Here is a 15915-nt window from a genome sequence, read left to right as displayed (position 1 = left end):
ATCAGAATTTTTCCTCAGAGACTGTGAATCCAGAAGTAAAACTCTCCCAGGCAGAACACTGTGGATTTGAGGCCTGGAGGGATGTTTGGCACCTGCTGCTAAGCTCCCTAATATTTTCCAGACCCCTGACCTTCCCAAAGTCTGTTCTTAAAAGTAGGTGTGCACACGTGTGTGTGTGTGCACGTGCACGCATGTGTGCACACATGTATTTGTAATTATTTAGTTCCGTGAGGTTTCTCTCTGGATCATTCTAACAACTACCTGTATTCTTGAATTAACCATAGTGTTGCCTGATTAGTGTCTGTGCCCTGGAACAGTCAAGCCAATGAAACGTACTCCAAGTCAGAAAGAGAAACTTTATTAGGAAGTGACACCAATGGGCCGTCCAACAGTAATGTTGACCGTCTTCCTGGAGTCCTGAAAAGCAATTTCTACATCACAGCTCATATATCATTTTTGCAAAGTTTACATATTGTCTTCAGGTACGTAGCCCACAGATGGTCAGATGAGTATACATCACAAGACAATTAAAAGAAACTTTTTATCAGACTGAAGATATGCATGCTGGACATCTGGACTCCAATCTTTATAAATCAGAAGTTACAGATGTCTGAACTGTACAAAACAAAGTCATTAATAAAAGCATACAGAAAGGAGAAGACAGGTAAAACAAAACAGAAAACTTACAGAGGCAAAAATAAATAAATAACCAATAATCTCATAGGTTACTTATACTATCATTATGGAGTTAGTTATGTCGAGCTCTCAATCACCCGTTTTGAAAAGGAGAAAACATGTTGCAGAGTATTAGAGTCACAATAGGATGTTTTGTTTTTGTTCTAATATTTGCTTTTGTTTTTGTTTTATTTTCTTATTGTTGCTTTGCTCACACCAAAGGATCTTAACAGAGAAATTGGCACCAAAGAGTTGGCTGCAGACAACAGAACCTCAAGAGGATTTGTACACTAGGAATTGATTTTCTGTTGGAGGTGCAGGGCAAGGCAGTGGTTAAACCCCTTTCCTCAGCTTTCTGGGTAGCAGGGGCTGTTAAGCAGTGAAAAGGGAATAAGGAATGCTGGGATGGGAGTAGGATGGTTCCTTCTAAGGCTGCTGACAAATGCTTGGCTGAAATCCTCAAAATTCCCCTCAAGACATGAAATAAATTCTGGCTGTTTAGGTTTTCAGCTGAAAGACTCTCCTATAAAAACCAGATTTAGAGATCGATGAACTCAGCCTTCACTAGATCTGTTAAGTGAAAATTAGGGCACTGATGGGGAAGGATTATTCATTTCCTATTGCAGCTATAACAAATTACCACAAACTTTTTTTGTTGTTGTTGTTGTTGTTGTTGTAGCTGTTACCAAAAAACCCCAAACTCGTTGCTGTCGAGTCAATTCTGACTCATAGTGACCCTATAGGACAGGGTATAACTGCCCCATAGTTGTAGTTAGCTGCCACTAAGCTGGCCCCAACTCATAAAAAAAATAGCAATCCCATAAACAATGAAACAAAATGCTGCCCGGTCCTGCACCATACCCATGACTGGTTAGGAATGTGACCACTGTGATCCACAGGGTTTTCATTGGCTGATTCACTGAAGCAGAGTGCCAGGCCTTTCTTCCTAGTCTGTCTTAGCCTGTCTTCCTAGTCTGTGTGGAAGCTCCACTGAAACCTTTTCAGCATTGTAGCAACACACAAGCCTTTACTGATACGGGGCGGTGACTGCACATGAGATGCACTGGCTGGGAATCCAACCCACGTCTCGCACATGGAAGGGGAGAATTCTGCCACTCAACCACCAATGCCTTATTCCACAAACTTAGTGGCTTAAGACAACACAGATTTATCCTTTTATACTCCTAGAGGCCAAAAGTCCTAAAATTAAGGTATTTGCAGGACTGTGTTCCTTCTGGAGATTGTATGGGGAGAATGCCTTTTCTTGCCCTTTCCAGCTTCTAGAGGCCACCATATTCTTTGGCTTGTGGTACTTTCCTCCATCTTCAAAGCCTCTGCTTCCATCACCACATTTCCCTTTCTTTACTCTGACCTTCCCATTTCCTTCTTACAAGGACCCTGTGATTACGTTGGGTTCATCTGGATAATTCTGAAGAGTCTCTCCATCTCAAAATTCTTAGTTTAGTCTCTTTTTCCATGTAAGATAACATAACTACAGGTTCTGAGGATTCAGACCTGGGCATCTTTGGGGAACCATTATTCAGTGTAGAATTGCACCACAAGGGCAAAATATGTGCAAAATATCAAGACAGGAGCCTAATGGAACAAAAGTAAAATTGACATCATGCTGAGGACCTTTCACTCTATGACATAATTTTAGGACTGTGATGGTTAAGATTGTGTGTCATCTTGGCTAGGCCATGGTTCTCAGTGTTTTGGCAAGTGTATAATGTTGTGATCGCTTCCATGTTGAGATCTGATATGTCATCGCCCACATGATGAGATCTGCCTCAAGTATCCAATTAGCTGAAAGGGATTTTCCTTGGTTTTTTATACGGCCTGCATCAAATATAAGTAGACATTCTGGCAATATTCAGGGTCTTTTTGCTCAAGCCGTGTCCTATAGCTGGCTCCTGTTTGTCTGAACTCCAGTTCTTGGGACTTGCCCTACCAACTTACTTGTGGTCTTGCAGGGCAGTCTTGGCATTCATTCTGCAGTCTTCCCAGCCTGTGAGCAAAAGCCCTGTTCTCTGACCTGCCATTCTTGGGTTCCCCAGCCCCTGCAGCTACGTAAATCAGGAGAAACCTCTATCCTGACCCACAGACTTGGGCTGTTCCAGCCTTTACAATCGAGTGAGCCATTTCCTTGATATAATTCTCTCTCTCTCTCTCTCTATATTTATACGCTTTACTGATTTTGCTTCTCTAGAGCACCCAGTCTAACACAAGGATTTAGTTGAAGGGAAATATTTGGATTTGACTTGAGTTGGGAAAGTTATGAGCACATTTGCCATTGTAAATGGGGCAGCTGAATCTAAGACAGGTTAAGGAGACTCATTTTTGTTTCTATGAGAAGAATGGTGCATAGCAGCAAGTACAAATTCAGGTGGCTACTTGAACTGAGACTTTCCCCTCAGGGTTTATGTTCCTATTATCCATTCCTCTTCCTGGTCCTTGGCCTGGCTGATTGGTCCAAGAATATAATCAACTGACCCAAGCTATTCTATCTCCTGGGAATTTGAAATTTTAATCAAATACAGTGAGATTCAAGGTGGATTCAATGTGTTTGAACGTAGGCCAAATTATGGCAGGGCACTTGAGAGGCAGACTGTATGTTCCTGATGTTGGATCTGCCCTGGTTCCTGTCCTTCCCCAGTTGTGTAGATTTAGTGCTTCCTTCCACTCTCTGCAATATCCTTGCTCCATTCCAATATATTCCATCTTTTGCCTGTGTTAGCCAGACTCACTCTCTGTTGCTTGCGGACAAAAGAATCTCAGTTGATGAAAGAATTGCAGTAGAATAGTGTCAAATACACTTTTAGCAGCATGAAATTCAACTCTAGAGATTCAGAGGGGGAAAGGATTCATGGATTACTAAACAACTCAGTTACTAATTGCTCAGTGCCTGAAACTCTCAACGCCCAGGTAAAATCTATGAAAGGATGTTGCTTATCAAAGGATTGATGAAGAACTGACAAAGAAGTAAGGCACATTTTTCAGGTGATCAGGCAAGTGGATGGCCATGGCTATGTTGACTTCTTCAGGAAGAAATTGAAGAAATGTTCGAAGGCTTCAGGGAAACATCTACTGATAGAGAGCTAGAGGGACTGAGAAAAGTCCTCCAAAGGATTCCATAGACAAAAGGGAATAAACGATTACTGAAATGGCAAATTTCTGTTACAATTATATTTACCACAATCGAAACAGGACAAAATAAGGTACCGAATGCGCTTTATGAGTGGCTTAGATTCTCCAGGATGATTTTGCATGGCTTGTGTCTCTTTTGTCCTGCCCTGGGCTCCAGAAATGGGAATCGACTCAGCACCCACGTGCTCCACAACATAGAAATACAGAGCATTAATGCCCATTGGAGGTGGGAGCAATGGTTAAATGCTTTCTCTTTCCTCGCTGGAGAGGACAATTTTGAGGACATCCTCAGAAGGTCCTGACAGACTCAGGCACCAATCGCCCACAAAATCCCACTGCTGTCCAGTCAATTTCAACTCACAGCAAACCTACAGACAGAGTAGAACTGTCCCATAGGGTTTCCAAGGCTGTAAATCTTTATGGAAGCAAGGGAATTGCCACATCTCTGTCCCACAGAGAGGCTAGTGGGTTCAAATCACGAACCTTTTGGTTAGCAGCCAAGTGCTTTAACCACTGTGCCACCAGAGCTCCTCAATCACCCACATGGGTAACCAAATCAAGAACACATCCTTCCAGTAACATCCCTTTTTTCTTCCTTCACTTCCTCAACCCCTCACTCTTGCATCCAGGGATCACTTCCCAAATAAACCAGCCTTACCTCTGGCTCTGCCTCCTAGGAAACACAGACTACAACTGGATACTTTAGGCTCAGGAAGGCTTATGGGTTTCTGTGAAAAGGCTAATGGGAAACCATTGAAGAGGTGGAGAGAGGTGCTTGATGAGATCTGCATTATTTAAGGGTCATTCTGACCCAGTGTGGACAATGAGTATCAGGCAGGGATGGTGACATTGTGTAATTACAGGAATACTATTCTAGAAGCTCTTAAAGGGTCTAGGTGAAATGTAAGCATAGACTGGTTGAGGATATTTGCTGTCTGGCTGTCTTTCTCTGTCCTTCCATCTCTGACCCTACCTCACACGTGCACACAGACCCTTCTGATTCCTCATTAGACTCACGTGCTGTGTGCCCTGACTGCTGGACTAAAAACAAGCCTGTGTTCAGCCCAAGTCAGACATGCACAAGTCTCTCCAGTGTCCCACAGTGAAGCCTGCTGAATGCCAGGACCTGAAGGAAATGACTGGGTGGGAGACTGGGAGCCCACGGTGCTAACAGGAGCAGCATGGAGTGCTTGCTCCCTGAGTTCCTAGAAGGCAGGCTCATGGGGAAGGGAAGCCAGGCAACCAGAGCCCAAGTGAGGCAATCAGTCAAACACAAAAGAGCTCAGGGCATCCATGAATAATTATTGAACCAAAGTCTGTAGAAGCCAAGATGGGGAGAGCAGGAAGGGTCTGAGACAGTGTCTTCTCCAACCCTGCTGCTCCCATCTGATGAAGAAATTGAGGCTCTGAGAGGCTGTTTATCTTGATTGCAAGCTGGTTGATCTCCATGACATACTACAAGGCTCCTTGGCAAGTTCATGGCACCTACTTTCACATTCTTTTCAAATCAACCACTATTCCAACATAGCATTTTGAATTTCTTTGTAACTTCATTGGTCCTTTCAGTACACTCTTGCCCCCAAAAGGGCTGGTGACTTGCCAAATGCTCCACTCACTCTGTTGTCACTACCACCACCATCATCATTATCATCATCATGATCAAGAAGTCCCTGCCTGACTGAGATAAACCTGCTGAAAGACAAGGGGAGTTGATACTGGAAAGATAGGGCTAGAGACCACCACCTGCGAGCCTTCACACTTGCTAGGACATGAAACCATCAGGAGGGTCAATAATAAACCACTGCTACCTCTCCTATATTCCAACAATTCTAACTCTGGCTTTCTCCCATTTCCAACTCTTTAATTTTCTCATTGTTTGTTCCTGCACATCTCCCTCTCCACTCATGCGCCCAGTGTTTTCTTTAGTCCAAAATACACTGTTTCTTCCCATTCGCCTCACTGTCTAGTCCCCTCTCCTCTCTTATTTCAGCTGTAGCTTACTTGCCTTAACTTCTTTTTAAATGTTTATTATTTCTGTTGTTGAGAATATACACAGCAGACCATACACCAGTCCAACAGTTTCTACACGTAGAATTCAATGACATTGATTATATTCTTCGAGTTGTGCACCCATCCTCACCTCCCTTTTCCGAGTTGTTCCTCCCCCACTGACATAAACTCACTGCCCCCTAAAGTTCCTATCTAATCGTTTGAGTTACTACTGTCAATTTGATCCCATGTAGATAGATCTTAAAAGAGCACAATGCTTAAGGCAGACAACCTTTACTAGTTAAGCTAAACTATTGGATGGTTTTAATGAGACTTGAGGGGATATTTTTGCTTTAAGGTTTAAAGATCATCTAAGGGCAGTAATTCTGAGGGTTCATCCAGCCTCCATGGCTCCATTTTCTGCCTTGTCTCGAACCCACTTTCCATCTGCATTAACACTTCTCTTGCTGTACTCAGACACAGAAAGGCCAAATTCCTCAATACTCAGTTGCATAAACTATCTCTCCCTCTTTTTCTTTTGAATAAAATGCTTCCACACTGGTGACAGCTTCCGCTGCTCCCAACACTGTTAGGGGGCATTGAGTCAGCCCCTACTGCAGATTCTGATGGATCTGGGTGAGTTTCTCTAACTTCCTCTCCAGATCCTGAGCCTGCTTCCTCAGCTCTTCAGCTGACTCCACCTTCGCCCCCTCGTGTAACTGCTTTGACTCTTGCACAAGGCTGACCACATCCACCAGAAGGGAGACACCTGTGGTGGTCATACCTATGACCCGGGCTCCTTCAGTCATTGCCACAGCTGTTCCTACAAAGATTTTTCACACCTGCTTCCCCTTCTTGATCAAGGGGCAAACGGCTTTCATGACACAGATGGGAATGGCTACTGTGAATTCGAATACATTGGTTTTCTGCTTCCTGGTGTATGACAAGACTTTGTTGCAAATCTTTCTGATAGAAACATGTGGTGGAAGCACAGCCTTCACACCACCTACACAATCGCCAGTTGACACCAGTTTGCTGGCTTTGGCTTCTGCTGATAACCTGGTTGAGTGGTCCACAATGCTGGTGGAAATATCGCTGATAGCAGCCGATGCTCCCAGCCCCACTCCAGTTGCCCAGACTGCCAGACTGGCCCCTGCTGTTACAGGTGCCAGAGCCAAGCCAAGGATAGTCAGGACACCAGAGACAATGCAGGTGGAATTGGCCATCACGTGGGAGATGGTGCAATCCCTGTGTATCTTGTCAACCTTGTCTGCTAGGCGGTAAAGCTCTCTTATACACTCCTCAAGCTCCATTTTCACCTGAGAAAATTCACCCAAAAAACTTGTCTCTATTCTGCTGTTCTTTTTGAAGCATGTCTTTGTCTTCTGTGGCTGTGTGTATTCTGAGCTTGTTCAGAGCTTCATGTAGTACATCTGCCTCATCCCTGTAACAACGAAGATCAAGTAATTAAGAAAGACAGTTTGCTTAGCTGTAAAATGGGCTTGATAAGATCTATCCTCACTAAATCATAGAGCTTTTACTATAAATCAAACTGAAAAGAATTCTACAAATGCAAAGAATTTTTCTTTCAATGTTAACACATGTTTTGTACATCACAGATGCTCCATAGTACGTATTCAATAAGGGAGCAAATAAGTAGAAATCATCTTAAGATGCTGCTTCATTGTACGCAAAGATTTTTTTTCACTCTAGGGCAGGTCAACACCTTTGTGAAAGGGTCAGTCCCAGCACTGCCTGCCGCCTTTCCTGTAACCCATGAATAGACCTTGTGATTAGGACCAGCTGTGTTGGCCTGGCTTTTTGGATGAGATGAGAGTGTGGGCTGACACCTTTTCTGGGTCATTTCGATCCACACACATCCCATAGCAGATAATGGCCTATTAACACATTGGTCCCCTCCTGCCCTGAACTCATGTTAAAATTCCCAGGAACAGCTTAGCTAAGTGTATAGGTTATATGGCACCTGGCAACCCCATTGCTTCCTTGGGAAGAAACGGGATCGTTCTCTTGCATCACAAGAGGGCTGCATGCAGACCATCATCTCCTTGTGTCAGCTGAGGGTTGAGACCCACTGGTCATGGAGCATCGATGCCCACTATGGAAGCTGACACTGCTCCGCCTCTTCTCCGTGTGAGTGAAGTGTTATTCCATCCTGTGTGTGAGGCATGTCTCTCTTGGAAACCCCAACACCTGTATTGCCCCAATTGACTGGGAAGCAGGAGCCCAAGCTATGAACCCTGTCTCCATTCTGACTCTGCACCCCAACTTTATTGACTCCTGAGCCAGAAGCCAGCACCCCCAACCTTCAGGGCCTTACTCTCAGATGCCGCTAGCCTAACTCACACCTTACCTGATGGTGGCTTAACACATGTGCACTCCAAGGCAAGGAGCAATTTTATAGAACCTCTTAAACACGCCAGAAACTTGAAGAGCCAAATACATGGATTGTTTAGCCTGCAAAGACCTGCATTTGGACAAAGTGGAGGAGGAAGTATTTTCCTCTCTGCTGGGGACTTGAGAGAACGAGTAGAGGCAAGCCCCTCAAACTACAAAAATTTGGTAACCCACCACTGTGACTTTGGAAGTCATCACAAAAACATACTGCCTCCCTGCTGATTGGGGCTACCTTATGTCAAATAGAACCAAATCCATTTTCATTGAGCCAATTCCGACACATAACAACCCTATAGGACAGACTAGAGCTGTCCCATAGGATTTCCAAAGCTGTAATCTTTACAAAAACAGACAGCCACATCTTTCTCCCATGGAGCAGCTGATGAGTGTGAACTGCCAACCTTTTTGTTAGCAGGCAAGCACTTAACAATAGTGTCAACAGGTCTCCTTACATCCAATAGAAGAGGGTCCCAAATGGCAGTCGAGAACCCCTCAGCTCCCAGAAGAGTGTGAAGGAAACAACCACCCACAGCCCTCGAAGTCAAATCAGGGAGGGGAGAAATGTTCCCTCCCACTCAACTGTCCTCTGCCAGGCCCACAGCCTCCTTAAGTTTGTGCCCTAGACACCTCACTCACATTGCCCTGGACCCGCCCTGCTGCCCAAGCCTTCTTACCCCTCCTACACCCCCGGCTTTGACCCTGTGTCCAGGCCTCCCTGGGCCTTTGGACAGGATGAACCGAGGTTCCCCAACTTTGACCTGCCATTCACTCCAAGCCTTCACCAAAATCCTATAAGACTGATTCCTATTCCCATTGCACAGTAACAAATCCAAGTCTCTAAGAAACAACATAACTTGTCCAGGGCTACAGAGCTGGGTGGGGCCAGAGTCAGGATCCCACCCTGCTCTGTCCAACTCTGCCCCAGCCTCTCTGCCTTGTGGCCCAGGAGAAGGATCCTGTAGTGTCTTTATAATGGCTTGGATGGGGAGAAACAGAAGTCTAGCCTGACCTCCCAGGAACACAAGTTGATCATGTCAGAATTTTTCTCAGTTGCCCCAGAGGAAGTCATGCTTGACTCTTTCATTGTGGAAGAAGATCGTAGGGACCTGTCTCTTCCCAGCAACTTTGTAATTGAGCATGTACTATGTGTGAGTCATTATCCTGAGCACTTTACATGTATTGTCTTATTCTCCTCACAATCAAGCTCAGCAGATAAAGAAATTGGTGGATAGTGGTGAAGTCTCTTGCCCAATGTCACACAACACTCAGATGGCAGAAATTATCCAGCTCCATGCAGGTTTCATCTCTTCTCAAGCCGAGACCCTTCACTGCCAGTGAATACCAAACTAAACCAAGGCTGTTGCCGTCGAGTCGATTCTGACCTATAGCAACCCTACAGGACAGAGTAGAACTGCCCCATAGGGTTTCCAAAGAGCAGCTGGTGGATTTGAACTGCCAACAGAACTTTTGATTAGCAGCTCTATCACTTAACCACTGAGTCATCAGGGCTGTGCCGGTGAATGGCACGGAGGAAATGGTCCTCATGGATTGCTGAGAAGGGATATCTTCAACCCCAACCACAGGAGATTGCCTGGAGGATGTGTGTCTGCCAGGAGGCAACAAGCCCAGCAGAAAGATCGGGGTGCCATTCCTTGGACACTGTGCAGGTTACCTGGACAAGTCTGCCTCAACCAGGAATCTCTCCCAGGCTCGGTCTTCAGCCAGCAGGAGTTGCAGCTCCTCCTTGGCTCAAACTGTTCTTGAGATATTCAATATCATCCTCACTGATGCCTTGGCTCTCTAGTTGGAAAGAAACAGAATATGGTTAGAGGAAATGGTGGCATATCATAAATTGCATTATTATAAGGTGTTAAACGTACATCTTTCAGAGTAGCTGTCACCTGGGGTAATTTTGATAGTCACCTGGGAAGTGTCTTGGCACTTTGTAAAGGAACCAGTCATTGTCAACTCAGAGTAATCCGAAAACAAGCCTTCCAGCCTTCTGAAAGTGGGGGAATTCCACTGATAGCTTCCATTTACCATGTGCCTATTGTGTGGCAAGTGCTTTATATCAGTGTTTTCAAAATGTGAGTGGCAACCTATTAGTGGGTCATGAAATCAGTTTATTGGGTCAAGGGCAGCATTTTACAAAGAAAATGGAATGGTGAATATCAATGTTTTGAACATAGTAAGGACATGTGTTGTTTTGTGAAATATTTCATATATAATGTGTTGTTGTTGTTGTTGTTGTCTTGTGCCATCCAGTCGATTCCGGCTCATGGTGACCCCCATGTGTTACAGACTAGAACTTGGCTGTAATCATAACAAAAGCAGTTCACCAGGCCTTTCTTCCACAGTGTCACTCTGCAGATTTGAAATGCTCCTACCCTTTCTGTTATGAGTCCAGCACAAATGGTTTGTACCACCCAGGGACCTTATATGTGTATATATATGTATGTGTGTGTGTTTATAAAACGGGTCTCAGCAGCACCCTATAATTAAACACATTACTATTTAATTAATTAATTCAGTAGGGAGAGGAATATTCACACTAAAGCGCAAAATCAAATCCGTTCCTGTCAAGTCAATTCTGACTCATAGTGACTATACAGGACAGAGTAGGACTGCCCCATTGTGTTTCCAAGGCTGCAATCTTTCCAGAAGCAGACTGCTGCATCTTTTTCCCTCAGAGCAGCTGGTGGTTTCCAGTCCTCCACCTTCCGATTAGCAGTGAGCTATAAACTACTGGGACAAATACTGTAATGAGTAGAAGTAGTCTGAGGTTAGTTCAGGTCAGGATTTCTGTCCAAATGAGCCACCAAAGAGATGTGTGGTTTTTCAAGGTTTGGGGAATTACGGAATTGCAGGTAAGGGACTGGGGCCAGTGGTGTCACTAGGGAGGTGCGGGGAGCGGGGGGGAGAACCCATGGCATGACACCGTCAGAGGGGATGACACCAAAATGAAAAACGTTTGTGCAATGTTTCAGCAGAAATTTATTACCTTTTATAAAAATATCCCTGAAGTAATATAACAACAAAACATTTTTATGTAAGCCCAGCTTAAGTGCATCAATATACCTAAAAGGCTGGAACTCTATTCTAACTTACTTTTTTAACCTTCTAATATGCTCCAGTCAGAGGTGTCGTTACGACCCAATTACAATGAGGCTTCGAATCGTGTGGTTTTGTTTGCATGTGCTACAATCACACGTTGTTGTTTTTGTTGCTTCCAGTGTTTTTTTTTTTTTTATTGTACATTAGAAGATTTACAGAGCAAACTAATTTCTCATTAAATAATTAATACACATATTGTTTTATGACATTGGTTGCCAACCCCACAACATCTCAACACTCTCCCCTTCTCCACCTTGGGTTCCCCGTTACCAGCTTTCCTGTCCCCTCCTGCCTTCTGGGCCTTGTCCCTGGGCTGGTGTGCCCATTTAGTCTGGTTTTATTTACCAGCCTGTCTAATCTATGGTTGAAGGGTGAACTTCAGGAGTGTTTGCTGCCGGTGGTTTTACAGTATTGATTTTGTCAAAATTCCTGGTGTTTTAGCTACAATATTGTAGTAATTAGCATGCGCGAGGGGGGTGAGTGACACCAACCCTAGTGACACCTCTGACTGGGGACCATATATATGCATGTGTGTGCTGACACCTCTATAAAACGTGTTGCCTACTATGTTCGCACAAGCCAGGTGCTGTTCTTATTTCCCAGAAGAAGAAGGTGAGACACAGAGAGGGAAAGCCTGCGACCAGAGCCAGCAAGCAGAGGGCTTCGGATTGGAATCCCGGCTGCCTGGCAGGCATTTCTTTGACATGACTTTGAAGTGTTATGTTTTAAATTTTCCTGTGATTTCTTCATTCAGCTCTGTAGTGTACCTGTGGGGTTTTTACTTTAAAACAACATTTCAAACTACACACCATTGAGGACAACCACAAAACAAGTTGATCCTCCCGCTGACCATGTGTGGCCCCTGCAGGATGGCATATGGGAAGGGCGGTCCCTCCTTTAATAAAAGCAAATCCAAAAGTTCCGAGATGGGCGGTGGAGGGAGATTTCAGGTTGGGGTTGTGGACTGGACCCTTGACCCTGATCCGTGTAATCTCTCCATATTACCTCTCTCTCCTCCAGGCTGGTCTTGGGGAAAATGAGTGACCTACAAGGTTTAAACCAGGCTTTATGCAACAAGAGATCATCTTGTTTCCACCAGTGATAAAACAGTTGCCATCGAGTCGATTCCAACTCAAGGCAACCACAATACATGTCAGAAAACTGTGCTCCATAGGGTTTTCAAAGACTGATTCTTTGGAAGTAGATTGCCAGGCTTTCCTTCCAAGGAACCTCTGGGTGTACTTGAACTGTCAACCTTTTGGTCAGCAGCCAAGCACATTAACTGTTGATTCTCAGGAATCTGCCATTCCTAACCCTTCGTCAAGGATCCCAGGGATATCTGGGGAACTCCAGGCTCCTTATCTTTCTACCCCTTTCTTATTCTTCAGCCTAACTAAATGAAACACAAATTGTAGTTCCTGAGAGAATTTGATTTGTTTCCAAGGCAGTTCAGTGATGGGGAGGAAAACAGTCCTAAGGAAACAGGAGCAGGAGACCTCATGTCGATTTGGGGATGAGGGGCTGTTTTGTTGTTTCTTTCTGCTGCTTCACTGGAGAGAGGAAATCGGGGCTTAGACTGAGGGAACCACATCTCTGTATCTGTGTATTTCTAGGTGAGAGCCAAGGATCGCTTCCCAAATAAACCACCTGCATATGAGCCTTGCCTCCAGCTCTGCCTTCTGGGAAACAGACTACAACTGGCTACTTTAGACTCATGGAGGCTTATGGCTTTCTGTGTAAAGGGTAATCATAAACCATTGAAGAGGTGGAGGCAGGTGCTTGATGAGACCTATGTTCTTTAAGGGTCATTCTGGCCCAGTGTGGAGAATGGGCAGTGGGCAGAGACAGTAATCACCTTACAAGAGTCTAGGTGAAATGTGAGGGTAGCCTAGATGAGAATGTTTGCGGTCTGGCTGTTTCTCTCAGTCCTTCCATCTCTGACCCTCTCTCACATGTGCACACAGGCCCATCTAATTCCTGATTAGACTCATATGCTGTGTGTTGATCCTGGGCCATGACTGTTGGACCAAAAGCACACCTGTGTTCAGCCCAAGTCAGACATGCACAAGCTTCTCCAGGGTCTCCCAGTGGGGCCTGCTGGGTACTGGGGCCTGAGAGAAATGACTGGGTGGGAGAATGGGAGCCCAAGGGCAAGCAGGAACAGCATGGGGAACTTGCTCCCTGAGACCCTGGAAGGCAGGCTCTTGGGGAAGGGAAGTCAGGCATTCAGGGGCCAAGTGAGGAAATCAGTCAACACAGCAAGAGCTCAGGGCATCAATCAATATTTATTGATCCAAAGTCTATAGAAGCCAAGATGGGGAGAGCCAGAAGGATGTGAAATCCTGTTTTCTCCAACCCTCCCTCCCCCAACTTATGAGGAAATTGAGGTTCAGAGAGGTTGTGTATCTTGATTCCAAGCCGGTTAATCTCCATGACATGCTTCAAGGTTCCTTGGCATACTCTGGCAACTACTTTCACATTTTTTTCAAATCAACCACTGTTCCAACGCAGCACTTGGCATATCTCTGGAGCTTCATTGGTCCCTCGGTGCACTCTTGCCCCCAAAAGGGCTGGTGACTTGCCAAATGCTCCACTCACTCTGTTGTCACCACCACCACCATCATCATCACCATCATCATCCCCATGATCAAGAAGTCACTGCCTGACTAAGATAAAGCTACTGAAAGACAAGGATGAGTTGATACTGGAAAGATAGGCCTAGAGACTACCACCTGGGAAAGTCTTCACTCCTCCCAGGACATCAGACCATGGGCATCATCAGTAATGGAGCCACTGCTACTTCTCCTGTGTTCCAACAGTTCAACTCTGGTTTTCTCCCATGTCCTACTCTTTCATTTTCTCATTGCTTGTTCCTGCATGCCGCCCTCCCACTCATGCTCCCGATGTCTTCTTTAGTACAAAATGAACTGTTTCTTACTATTCTTTCTCTCTAGTCCCTTCTCCTCTCTTATTTCAGCCCCAGCTTACCTGTCTTCTCTTTTTTAAATTTTTATTGTTTTTGTTGTTATTGAGAATATACACAGCAAAACACACACCAATCCAACAGTTCCTATCTACATATAGAATTCAGTGACATTGATTACATTCTTGGAGTTGTGCAAACATTCTCCCCTTCCTTTTTCTGAGTTGTTCCTCCCCCATTGACATAAACTCACTGCCCCATATGTTTCCTATCTAATCTTTCAAGTTACTATTGTCATTTTGATCCCATGTAGATAGATCTTACAAGAGCACAATGCTCAAGGCAGACAACCTTTACGAGTTAAGCTAAGCTATTACATGGTTTTAAGAAGAATTGAGGGGATATGTTTGGTTTAAGGTTTAAAGATTATCTTAGGGCAATAATTTTGGGGCTTCATCTAGCCTTCATGGGTCCATTTCCTGCCTTGTCTTAAACCCACAATCCATCTGCATTAACCCTTCCCTTGCCATATTCAGCTACGGAGAGGCCAAATTCCTTAATACTCAGTTGCATAAACTATCTCTCTCTCTTTGTCCCTTGAATAAAATGCTTCCACACTGGTGACAGCCTTCCCTGCTCTCAGCACTGCTCTGGGGGTCCTTGAGTCAGTCCCTACTAAAGACTTATAGATCTGGGTGACCTCCTCTAACTTCCCCTCCAGCTCCCAAGTGTGCATCCTTATCTCTTCAGCTGACTGTTTTCGCCCCCTCATACAAGTGCTTTGAGTCTTTCACCAGGTTGACCGCACCCAACGGAAGGAAGACGTCTCTGGAGGCCCTACCCATGACTTGGGCTCCTGCCTTCACGAGATGCCTGGCATTGGCTACTGGCTGAGGGTTGCCCAGCCTGATGTCAAGGATAGCTCTCCCAATGTTTGCTAAGACTTCCATGCTAATCTCTGTGATGGGAACAGATGGTAGCCTAGGCTTCACAATACCTTCACAAACATCAGTTGACATCAGCTTGCTTGCTTTGGCTATTGCCGATGACTCAGCTGAGCTTTCCATGAAGCTGGTGGAAACACTAGTGATAGCAGCCACTGTTCCGAGCCCCACTGCTGCTGGAAGTGCCAGACTGGCCCCTGTTGTTGCGGGTGCCAAAGCCAAGCCAAGCAAGCCCAGGATGCTAGAGAAGATGCCGGTGAAACTGGCCACCACCTGGAAGATGGTGCAGTCTCTGTGTTCCCTCTCACTGTTGTCTACAATTCTATGAAGCTCTTCTATATGCTCCTCAAGCTCCATTTTCACCCAAGGAAACTCATCCAAAAACCTCTCTATATCCTGCTATTCTTTGTCTTCTGCAGCTATGTCTATCCTGAGCTTGTTCAGAGCTTAATGTAGTACAACTCCCTCATTCCTGTAACAATGAAGAGCAAGTAATTAAGAAAAACAGTTTCCTTAGCTGTAAAATGGATTTGGTAAGATCTATCCTCCACAAATCATACAGCTTTTACTATAAATCAAATGGAAAGAATTCTACAATGCAAAGATTTTTCTTTCAATGTTACTCATGTTTGAACATCATAGATGCTCCATAGTACTTATTCCATAAGGGAATAAATAAGCAAAAATCATCTTAAGATGCTGTTTCAT

The 15915-nt window shown here is 44.8% G+C and overlaps 1 pseudogene; it reads right to left on the bottom strand.

The window, feature by feature from the left end:
- Positions 1–335: 335 nt before the first annotated feature.
- Positions 336–15564, bottom strand: LOC100672845 (apolipoprotein L3-like; annotated as a pseudogene).
- Positions 15565–15915: the final 351 nt, after the last annotated feature.

Source organism: Loxodonta africana, chromosome 4 (genome assembly GCF_030014295.1).
Source record: "Loxodonta africana isolate mLoxAfr1 chromosome 4, mLoxAfr1.hap2, whole genome shotgun sequence".
Classification (NCBI taxonomy): Eukaryota; Metazoa; Chordata; class Mammalia; order Proboscidea; family Elephantidae; genus Loxodonta; species Loxodonta africana.
This window is presented reverse-complemented; position numbering and strand designations above follow the sequence as displayed.